We start from the raw sequence: 8,592 nt of genomic DNA on the forward strand, positions 1-8,592 counted from the left end.
CCGAGCTGATCTCCCTGTGCAATGCGGCTGCTTCCCACTAGCCATCCATTTTACATTTGGTAGTGTATATATGTCAATGTTACACTCTCACTTTGTCCCAGCTTCCCCTTCTCTCCCTGTGTCCTCAAGCCCGTTCTCTATGTCTGCATCTTTATTCCTGCCCTGCCACTGGGTTCATCAGTACAGTTTTTTTAGATTCCATATATGTGCGTTAGCATAAGGTATTTGTTTTTGTCTTTCTGACTTCACTCTGTATGACAGACTCTAGGTCTATCCAACTCATTACAAATAACTCAATTTCGTTCCTTTTTATGGCTGAGTAATCCTCCATTGTATATATGTGCCACATCTTCTTTATCCATTTGGCTGTCGATGGACATGTAGGTTGCTTCCATGTCCTAGTTATTGTAAATAGAGCTGCAATGAACAATGAGGTACATGACTCTTTTTGAAATATGGTTTTCTCAGGGTATATGTCCAGTACTGGGATTGCTGGGTCATATGGTAGTTCTATTTTTAGTTTAAAAAAAAAACAACTAAAAAAGAGAGTTTAGTTTTTAAACTACTATTTGCAGCAGGCTGGGGAAGTCACAGATCTGCGATTGCTTTAGCCTCTTTCCTTGTCCCAAGCTTCATCTGGGAACCTGGGTTCATTCTGCCTTACTTTTGCTCAAAGTTCAGCTCTGGATTATTGCACTGATATTGGCATTTACCCTGAAGGCAACTCTCCCTTTTTCTGCCTACCGCTAGCTTCAGCTCAATGTTTTAAAAGTGAATGTAAAATTTCCATGTATTTATCTCATTCATGCTCCCAAGCACTCTGTGAGGTAGGAACCATTATCCTGTCCCCACCTCCCACCCCAAATCAGCCGAGTGAGGAAACAGGCTTTAGAGGATATAATCTTTTCCAAAGTTACACTCATAGTAAGTGGCAGAGCCTCAATTTCAGCCTTGTCTCTTTGACTACAAAATGCATGCTCTTAACCACTGTGCTTCGGGCCAGCTCCTCCTGGGGTGCACTATGACCATGGCCTTCAAACAGCCACTCTGCTGTTTCTCTTCATGTCAATCCACCCTTCATGCTGCCCACCAACTGTCCATTTTAGAACATGGCTAAGACAGCACCAGTCTAATCATCCTTGATATGCCATCTCCATATTTCCCACCAAAATGTACAAAAAGCCACAGAGGACACAACTGCAAAAGCACTTGGAATTGAGGATGGTGATGGACTATTTGCTAGTGTCTGGGAAATTTACCACTAAGTGAGATGTGGAGGGGCTTAAAATGACAAACTTTTCACTTTGACCTGTGAAACAGTACAGCAGCACTAGCCATGATGATGCTGGAAAGCAGATTTGACACTCCCCTCCCACAGTTCCTCTCTCCAGGCCATAACAACCCTTCATCTCTAAGTCATAACATCCACTGGACAGCACTTCCCTGGGTGGGAGGGAAACAGAGGAAGTGTCTGTGTTAGTTTCTTCCTGGCACAAAATATAAAATCAACCAGACGTAGAAGCAGAGCCTTGGGGGCAGTGCACTCCGGGGCTTTGTTTCCTGAGACACCACTGCCCTGTCCCTCCCTCCCCACACATGCCTTTCTTGTGCCAATAGAAGTAACAGATGGGGAGAATTGGAAAAAAATTGGGCCAGGGCCAATTGGGAAGGAACTCAACAGATCTAGGCAGGAGGAGGCGGGTAAGTTACCAGGTTTTGTTGAAGGAGGACCTCAAGACAGCCAGTAAGGGACAGGCTTTTATGTTGCTTCAGAGAAGGAAAAAGAAAAAGATTTTAGAGGGATATGCTATGGTAAATGGGAAATGGATGGGTGAAAAGAAAGTTTAGGACATGTCGCTTTGTGTTATACAATGTAATTCCTCATCTGGCACCTCTGTGAGAAATGTCAATAAAAATATAAATTATTTTCCACTGCCTTTTTGGATTGTGCTTCTTTCAGTTGTAGCGCTGTTTAATGAATGACCGTTAAGGTGGTCCAAAGTTATCTCCCCTTCACAGTCAGACAAATGGGCAGTGGAAGAATGGAAAGATTCCTTCTTAGTCTGAATGAGTCACTCCTGATGCCTGTCTATAGGACAATCACCTCCCTCCAGGGTGTGACCTGAATGAGGGGAACCCAGGCAGGCATGGAAAGAAGGCATCCATGTCACCTGTTTGCTGGAAAACGTTGAGCCTTCATGGATCTTCTTTCAAATTTGAGCAAACAGGCAAACAAATGAACAAACCCCAAATCAAGCCAAATGAAAATAAAAACGCAATCCAAATGGAATCTATAAACACAATTAAGCCACAAAAAAGCATAGTAATAGTCTACAGCTGCAAAGGAAGTACAAATTTAAGAGAAGTTACTATAGGAAGCAAAAGCCTGCTTTAGAGCAATCTGCTTTCCTTCTTTTTCCTCCAACTCTGTTTCTTTGCTCCTGTGGCTCCCTTGTTTCTCCCTGTCTTTCACTGTTCCATACGCTTTCTCTTCTCTTTACCCCCCTCCACATGTCCTCTCTCCCTTTCTTCCTCCCTCTGCATCTCATTTTCCCTATTTTCTGGTTATTCTTTTGAATTTCCATAGCCCTTGCTAAGGACGACATGGTGGGCATCTTTAAATTTTCCCCTCATTCTCCATCCTGTGTCATGGGAGGCGTGTTGGGATCTGAACTTCCAGGTCCTCTCAGTCCCTGAGCCACCTGGGATGGGGGAAATCTCTCTTCCTGTGGCTCCCTCCTTTGCAGAGCTTAAATTCATGTCTTACATCAGATTCCCTTAACTCTATGTTCACTTGTTGAGGCTTGTTAAGGAAGCCAAGATGCATCAGGTGTGTGGCAGTGGTGATGCCCTATGTAGAGTCCAAGCGTGCCTTGGATTGAGTTTCCTGGAAACAAGCTCAGAGACAGAGAGTTGTGTGCAGAGTTTATTGGGAAGTGCTCTTGGGAGTTACACCTGTAGGGAGGTGAGGAGGGCAGAATTGGATAGACAAGAAAGGAACATGTGATATGGTTGCAACTGAGCCTCAGTCTACCCTATGGGGGGCTCTGGAAGTGAGATAGCCCTTTGGAGTTGTCTCAAATCAGGCCAGGGGGAGGGACAGGTATTTGGATCCTTGAATCAGCTAGTCATTGGCCTTTGGGAGCCTACTGTGAAGGGCAATTCCCAGTGAGCCATCAGCATTTCCAGTATTCCTAGTTGAGGGATGGGAGCATCAGCAGAGAGTTGGGAATTTGGGTGGAGAGCTGGAGTGACATCCTGGGGACAGATATAATATGGCTGTTTTATCTTCACCCATCCAGTACACTCCTCCTTCTGTAGCCACAGTGATGAATGAGACAGAGGGTAATCAGACGTGGGTTTGGTCTTCATTCAAGGCACAAAGAGATAAGGACCAAAATAACAAAGGAGTAAGAAAAAGACCAAGAAAGGGAGATATCATCTTTGGGGGATGATGTGGGAAGGTTCCCTGGGGGAGGCAGCATTGAACTGGGCCTGAGAAATAGGCCAGATTTTGATAGGTACAGATGAGGGGTAGGTAGCAAGAATGTAGGCAGGGAGTTATCTGGAAGCACTTTAAGTCTTTGCAGGTCTTCAAGCCCCAGATGATTGTGAATAAAGAAGACCTAATTTCTCAAAGTAAGTGTCCTTTAAAGACATTTACTTTGGATAAAGCATAGAGTGGATAGAATGGAATGGAAGAGAAGCCCAAGGGACCTTGACCTGGAGATGTTTTCATATATTAACACCTCGAAGATATCGGGAAGCTACAGGTGTGGAGGTGTTCCCCAAAGACTTTTAGCATCTTGTATTTAATAGAAGTTTATTTACAGAGCCATTTTCTGAGGCTCGAGTCTTGAAGTGAGGGTTGGGAAAGCTCCAAGAATGATAACTGTTGCTGCCTTTAAATATCTGAAGGGTGCCATGAAGTGGCGGGGGAGTGGGTATCAATGCGCGTTCAGAAGGCAAACCTAAGATCACTGTATGGGTGAAACAGGAAAACAGATGGTTCAGCTCATTGAAAGAAAGAGTTTAACGGAAGACAGTGCTTTTTCAAAATTAGGCAGGTTATGAAGTGGTGAGTTGACTATAGGACGAGGTATTCAAGAAGAAGATAGAAACAAGATTAGAGAGAAGATTCTTTGGAATTGGCAGTTGACCTAGATGAACTTTAAAGCCCATTCCAGCTCAGAGGCGATATAATAAATGGCTAACATTTATTCAACATTTACTATGTACCAAATACTATTCCAAGCACTGTGAACATATTACCTCATTTAGTCCTCAGAAGTTTATAAAGTGGGCACTATTATTCTGTTCATTTTATAGATAGAAAATTGAGACTAGGGAGATCAAGTCATTTAGCCAATTGTCACACGGCTAGGAAGAGGTGATGCTGAGATTTGAATGCAGACAGGTTGACTCCAGAATCTGGTCTTCATCTCCTGTGAGACTGGGATGTCAGAACCTGTGGCATCATTGCCCAGCCCACGTGATGCAGAGACAGTCAGCAGTCAGAGCCCAGAACAACAGTGATAGACTCTGATGTGTTAGCAAATGTCCGCTCCACTTGGTAAGTTACTTAGCTCAGTAATCTATAAAATGTCTACAAATAATGTTACCCAAGGGACACCTCACTGCTTCTTACCTCAGGCAGGAATGAGATAATCAAGCCCTTGACAGTCTGTAAATGATGGGTTACTCAGCAAGTGGAGAGTAAGTTTGCAATGTGTTTCTTTGTTTCTCTTGTGAGGTTAGAGGGGGACCAAGAATGTGTGTCCTAGTTTTCCTATCGGAGTGGAGGTCCTTGAGGGCACGAAGTGTAGACATATTTCTTGGGGCCCAGCAGATCCCTTCTCGCCTCTTGCGAGTCAGCCTGGCTTCCCAGACAAGAGCACTGAGCCCATGTGGTTCTGGCAGACACAGCCATGCCCTTAAGGGGCTTGTGAACTATTAGAATTGCTGTCACAGTCACAGCTCGTTCACACTCAAAATAACATGGCAAGTGTAACAGAGGCACCAGAAAGGGTTTGCAGTGGCTTAGAAGACAGCGAGCATATTCTCACAGGGAACAGGGGGGAATCTTCCCAGTGCAGGCAGGATTTTAACTCATTCATTCAACACCAACTTTCTTAGATGCTGTACTTTACATGTCAATGAGTAAGTCAGAGGAGGAACTTGTTCTCAGAGAGCTCCTCTTTTCTTGGGGAAGACAGATCATCCTGCCACTACCCAGCACAGCGGTTAAGAGGCTGTGATGGCGCTGCCATCAGACTTCAAATCTCCTCTTCACCACCTGCTGGCCAAGTGACTCAGGGCAAGATGTTGAACCATTTCAAGGCTTATTTGAGTCATCCATGAAAGGCAGAAAAACAAGAGCTTACTTTATAGGGCTGATATGAGAGTAAAATGTAAACCTTTAGCAGGGTGCCTGCTTGGCATACAGTAAGTGCTCGGTAAATGATAGCAATCCTTATAAATGTTGCAGTAGGGGAAAATGTGGGCTGCGACGGAGAACATAGGAACTCCTGCTCCTGCCACAGTATAGGGGAGCAAGCATACCAGGCTGGGTAAGATGGTGCTCTATGAGAACAAGGCATTTCAGACAGAAGAAACAGCAAGAACAAAAGAGGAGGGGGGATTCCAGGTCCTGTTCTGGGAAGAGAGGCATCAGCCAGGTGGGTTGAGCAGGGATAATGTGGTGGGAGCTGTGTCTGGCGAGTTAGATAGAGAGCAGGTCACGGGAGAACCTGAGTGCCACGCTGAGTAATCAACCCCGGGATGTGGCCCTCAAGTGTGAGGCGGGGGATGATTTCCATACTTGTACATCCTTCTTTTGTAGACTCTGCTGAATTTGCTTGGAATCAGAAAAAACCTGGAAGATATACCAATTCAGGTAAAGATATAACCTTGAGCTGTCTGGATGACGGGGTGCTTATTTCATAACTTTGGTTATTTAAAAATTTGAAGGGTTTTCTAAACAACCATCAGTCCTTATTTCTTCAGAAAATATTTCATAAAGAAAAATTTTGGCACAGCCGTATCTATTCATTGGGAAAATAGAAAGTAGCTCCTTAAATACGTTTCTGAGTATCTGGTGGGGGCGGGGGTGGTATGAAGAGGGAAATCCTGCCTATGCCAAAGCTATAGGTGCTTCATATAATTGTGGGCCCATAAACTGTTAGCACAAAGAAGAAACTTATCGACATGTGGTATAGTTCTACCAGTTTTAAGGTCACAGAAATGTAGGACCAGGAGACCAGCTTCTCTGGGTCACACAGCAAGTCAGTGACAGAATGCAGACCCCTTATTTCTCCCTGCTCTCATTCACTCCACAGTTCATGCTAATTCCCTCTCTCTCTTGTAGTTTCTGAGAGTTTATGTACGTAGACATGTACTGAGTATCATATTTACACCTAAGACAGGCCTTATATAAATGCAGGGGTAGGTGGCACCACATAGTCAGACCAGATGCCAGTTGCTTCCAGAAGCATGGGTCACAGATGTTTAAAGTGCAATCCAGTCAAACAATGGCAAACAGTCCAGAGAAAATATATAGTAAAGGTACTACTTAAATCGAAAAGGTTATGGATGCCAAAGTCTTAACACCAGTCAGGCACAAGTGGCCTGGGCGATGCCCAGGTCACTATGACCCAGGAGCTTACTCTGGTGCAGACTTGGCTAGTTCTGGGCTGAGTCGTTCATCTGTTTGAGTCTTCTGGACCTGTTCCCCACGGGTAATCAGAAAAGGGGCTTCAGGCTCTTTGGTCTTCTGTCTGGTGTGAAAGCCATCTTCCTTCTGGTGGGGCTTGTCAGGGCTCCTAGGGCAGGTCTTGGCTCCTGGAAGCTCACAGAGGAGAAATGCAGCTTCTGGAGCTGGTGCCCCGGACAGCTGGCAGGAAGGCTGGCCTCACACCTGCCTTGTGGGCCAGTCTCCCAGTCCCGGTCCATTGCCTCAGGCTTCCCTTTCCTACTTCTCTTCCTATCTGTGTCTGGTACTAAACATCCTGCCACCCAACCCCAAGAAAAGCATAGCTTGTTCCCATCTCAGGCAAAGGGCTCTCTCTCCCTGGAACTTTTCTCTCTCTCATTCATACGGGAGTCACACTCTTTTCGAGGAGTCAGTCTGGGCCTAGAGTTTGGTCCCAGGGAAGAAAATAACTCCTCTGGGACACTGAAGAGACAATCTGGAGTCTGAAGATTCTCAGCTCCCAAGTGGCTGAGGTGAGGACCCCTTTACTCTTCTGCTCCTGAATCAGATCTACAAAGGAATTAACTTAGACCCTTGAAAGATCAATGCTGGCTTCTAAGAGAAAGTGAGAGCAGTTTTTGGTAAGACATTGGACTTAACCAATGTGACTGGCTGTGAAGGATGCACCTGGGTTTTTCACTGTTCCTTTGTCCTGTTTTCAGGCTGCACATAACTCTCCAATTCCATTCACCTAAATCAAATACTGCAACCAAAAGTTACATATAAACTTCCAAATTAACCTCCAAACCAAAGCCAATCAAAAACTGAGGACCTAGAAAGATGAATATGGGAGAGTAAACCCTTCCTATTTTTTCCACTGAGGTCAATAGTCTTCTCTCAATAATTAAGTCACTGTTAAGTGGCTGGGATTATAACCTGATATCCAGCAATGCACTCATACATCACTCACTCAACAGACATTGAACATCTACTACATGTTGAGCAGTATTCTAGATGCTGGGGATCTCTGTGGTCATTTATTTTGATCAAGACTATAAAATTCATCTGAACACTGGTCTGAGAGAGTAAAGAATAATTTGTCTTTGTGGCCCACAGCCATGTTACATTACCTACATGCTAGAGCATCTAGCATATAAGAGTTACTCAATGGGTGGATGTTGAATGAAGGGAACTTTAACTTTTATGGTTCACCAAGACTGTTTAACTCCTTTAACAGAAAAGTCTTTTGGCCTGAGAAGCTAGGCCTCTGGATAACAGAACTGCTAATTACCTGCATGTTATGTATATGCCATGTATTTCAAACATAGACATTCGTTGGTGAGTGCATATGAGGCTACAAGAGGAACATGTTTAGACTATTTTTGTACATATTAGGTTGTCATTATAGTGATAGGAAGATGTATGGAAAAATTCAGAACACAAAGGCTTAAACTAGACACCTGTAGTTACAAGTTACAAGAAGCATGGGTTCATGGTTTCAAAGCAAAATATTAGAAGAGGATGATGAGCAAAAGAAAAAATGCATATTTACTTTCTATTATGGAAAGGTTCGACATAAGCAAGTAGAGAGAATCGTATAATAAATGCACATGTACCCACAGAGTCAAAAATGATCAACTCGTGGTTAATCATGTTTCATTTATACCGCCACCCATAATATTTTGAAGTAAATCTCAAATATTATGTTAAAGAAAATGTTTTAGAATGGCAGAAGCCTGCTGGTTGTTGAAGCTGGGAATGTGGAGTTCCATCTTTTGTCGTCGCCGTTCACTTTTATATGTGCTTGAAAGTTTCCGTGACACACCGATGGAAAAATAGGAACTGTTTTGCTTTTGCCATTACAGAAAATTATGTCAGAGAATAGAATAAATAATACTCTT

The sequence above is a fragment of the Lipotes vexillifer genome, unplaced genomic scaffold (assembly GCF_000442215.2).
Source record: "Lipotes vexillifer unplaced genomic scaffold, Lipotes_vexillifer_v1.1 scaffold388, whole genome shotgun sequence".
Lineage (NCBI taxonomy): Eukaryota > Metazoa > Chordata > Mammalia > Artiodactyla > Lipotidae > Lipotes > Lipotes vexillifer.